This window comes from Hippopotamus amphibius, chromosome 1, assembly GCF_030028045.1.
Source record: "Hippopotamus amphibius kiboko isolate mHipAmp2 chromosome 1, mHipAmp2.hap2, whole genome shotgun sequence".
Taxonomy (NCBI): Eukaryota; Metazoa; Chordata; class Mammalia; order Artiodactyla; family Hippopotamidae; genus Hippopotamus; species Hippopotamus amphibius.
This window is the reverse complement of record NC_080186.1, coordinates 108,281,578-108,284,686: the sequence shown is the minus strand read 5'-3', so window position 1 is coordinate 108,284,686 and position 3,109 is coordinate 108,281,578. Positions and strand designations below refer to the sequence as shown.

At 51.4% G+C, this 3,109-nt stretch overlaps 1 non-coding gene across 1 annotated transcript; it reads right to left on the bottom strand.

Annotated features, from left to right (window-relative positions):
- Positions 1-877: 877 nt before the first annotated feature.
- TRNAN-GUU (transfer RNA asparagine (anticodon GUU)) lies at positions 878-951 on the bottom strand. Its single transcript has one exon. It is a non-coding gene; the product is annotated as a tRNA-Asn (tRNA).
- Positions 952-3,109: the final 2,158 nt, after the last annotated feature.

Genomic DNA, 3,109 nt, shown 5'->3' with positions numbered 1-3,109 from the left:
TAAGCTTACCATAAACCCAGCAATTCCACTTCTTTATATCTATTGAAGAGAAATGAAACATAGGTGCAGATTGTTCAATGTATTTATAGCAGCATTATTTATAATAGCAAAACCAAAAGAAAAACACCCACAAAATCAAAAAACAGGAAACACTGAAATGCGCATCAACTAGTGAATGGCACCTGAAATGTGGTATATTTACACAGTGGAATTCTATTCAGTAATAAAAAGCAAAGAAACTCAAGCCAGAGCATGGATAAACCTCAGAAACATTGTGCTAAGTGAAAGACGCCAGTCACAAAGCACTACATATTGATTTATTCCATTTATCTGAAATGTCCAGAAAAGAAACTTATGGAGGCAGAAAGCAGATTAATATTGCTTGGGGCTTGAGGGAGGGTTGTCTGAAGCAGGGCTGGAGGGAATCGAAAGCAGTGTTCTGAACCTGGATTATGGTACCTGGGGGTGGGGCAATAAAGGAAAAAAGAAAGCGACAGTCTCAAATGAAAGGGTGGAGGCGTCTGAGATTGGTCCGTGAATACTGCGCGTTGCGGTGCCCTGCAGGTGGTGCACAGAGCCTGATTGCCGACATCCCAGCTTGAGTAAGAGATTCCCCCCACCCGTGTGCATGTCCCTTTATCCTCTGGCAGGTGCCCTGGAATGTACAAGGCAGATGAGTTAGTGAGGGGCAGCCCTCATGGAGTGGTGCCAAGACACAGGGGCACCAGGGTTAAAAACCGGGAGGAAGGAGCGTGCTGGGGATCAGCTGGGCGGGGTGGAGATTCCTGAAGAAGGGCGCTGGGGAGGAACTGAAAGGGCAATTGGGCAGACACGGAAAAGCGGCAGCTGAGACCTCCTTCGATTCTAGGCCGAAGCTCGTCCCTGGGTGGGCTCGAACCACCAACCTTTCGGTTAACAGCCGAACGCGCTAACCGATTGCGCCACAGAGACATAGGGCTGCGAGATCTTGCTGTAACATTCTGGAAACAATGTATTTCCCGTCCCTTCCAGCCCCAGCGGAAAACAGAGTAGAATGCCTCTATCTTGTCCAACCTCGCTGGCACCAGAGACACTGAGTCTTGTCACTCGGGAACGTCAGGCCGTAGACACCGAGACCGAATCAGCTGCGGACTCCGACGAAACAACGCCGGGCCCACGACCATCCTCGCCTGCTCCTGGCCTCCTTAAAAGCAGCCCCTCTACGCAGCACGACTGCAGGCTCTCTCGGGCCAAAGTCTCCCGTTTCCCACTAGTGATCGGCCTCACTCGTCGCGCTGACCGCAAGTCCCCCCTCACCCCACCCCACCTCCAGGTCCGGTGGTCGTGTGGGGGAAAGGACAGCAACCGGCTGTGTCCCCACCGCGCTGCCTCCTCTTGGCGCTTCCAGAGAAGGACTCCACGAGGCACGACCTGGAATTTGCGCACCAGGAAGCCCCTTGCCCGGAGCAGGGCCTGGCGTCCAGCTGGTGCCCAATAAATGTCTGGCTGAGGATGCATTCCGCCGCAGGGGCCGGAGGTGGTGGGTCCACCGAGAATTCTTATGCCACCTCTAAGTTTTTCGTCCTAGAGGAACCTAGAGTTTTCCAATCGGCTGCTCTTCAAAACCTTTCTTCTGGCAGCTGATTTAGAACCAGGTAAAAGTTCTAGAAAGTCCAAGAGGGCACCACCTGGACCAGCTCTGAGCTCCCATCCAAGACGGTGCAGTGGCCTCAGCCTGTGGGTGCAGGTGTCGTGTCTGAGAGGGATGAAGGAGGAAAGCTGATAAGGTGAGAGACGGTTGGGGTAGGCAACCTCAAGTATGATGGAGAAAGGGAGAGAGAGAGGGAGAGAGATCTGTGGAAGCTGTCTTTCCATTTCCTTAGGTATGCTTTCATCACTTGCAACTATGTTTTGTGGGTTTCAGTGTGCAAGTTTCACCTCCTTGTATATGTTAATTCAATTCATAAATATTATATTCTTTTGGGTGCTATCTTGTTGCAGAAATCGAATCGGTCTGTCGAGAAACCAAGCACCACACTCGGAGAGTTGGAGAACTCAGATTTATTAAGCCGGCGGCCCCCTTAGCATTTTGGTTGATTGGTTACCTGCTTACTATAGGTTGTGGGCAGTTACAGAGCGGGAGTTGTTATGGGTCCCTCGCAGAGGGTTTCCAAACAGAAACTTGCAGGAGCAAGAGCAGAACATTCCATATTTATCAGAACATCTTAAGGTTACAGTTGATTGCTAGGTCATCTGTTCTTATCTTGGTTGCAGCAAGCAGATTTTACAAAAGCAGAGCAAGCATGAAGTTATTTCTAGCTGATTCCAAACTTCTAATTTTCCTCTTCAATCTTAAATCGAATTGTTTTCTTAATTTCTTTTTCAGATTGTTCACTTCTAATGTATAGATATACAACTGATTTTTGCCTATCTGTACTCTGCCACTATACAGAATTCGTTTGTTGACTGGTAGCCTTGTGTTGTGTGGGTTATTGCGGATTTTTCTATGTATAGGAGCTGGCCATTCACAAAGACGACGACAGACAGGAGAGGTTCCTTGTTTGGGTGGCTGCAGCCCCTGAGCCTTGCTTGTATCAGCCTGCACAGCCTAAGCCAGGGAAATCAAAATCTGCCTGAGCCCTTGTTCTTTGCAAGCCAAAATCCAATCGGCAGGAACTCAGCGACCCCTCGAGGCCCCTGCAAGGGGCACTTGGCCCCATGAGGCCAGAAAAGGGTAGATTCTGACCAATCCAGCCAAGTCCCCAGTTAGACAGAGGAGAAGTTTGTTCCTGGAGCCCCAGGCACTCTTCTCAGCGCAGGGGGGACCTGGAGGGGATGCTGACTTCAGGCCTTGGGGGCCTCGGGCGAAGTCTGGGCCGCCTCAGAGCTTGAGTCCCCCGGTGAGGTGTGCGCCGCGTCCCCTCGCCCACCTGCTCTGTGGGCAGTAGGGGGCAAGCCACCAAGTCCAAAAGGTAGACCCACAGGCTATTGCCGGCGGTGATCAGGCACGGGAAGCCGGTTCTCTGTTAGGATTTGAATTCAGACCCAAGCAGCCAGGCTTCCATCACCGCACCAATCACACCGCGACCACTGTGCTCCACCGGGGGATCCACGGAGCGGTGGTCGGGTC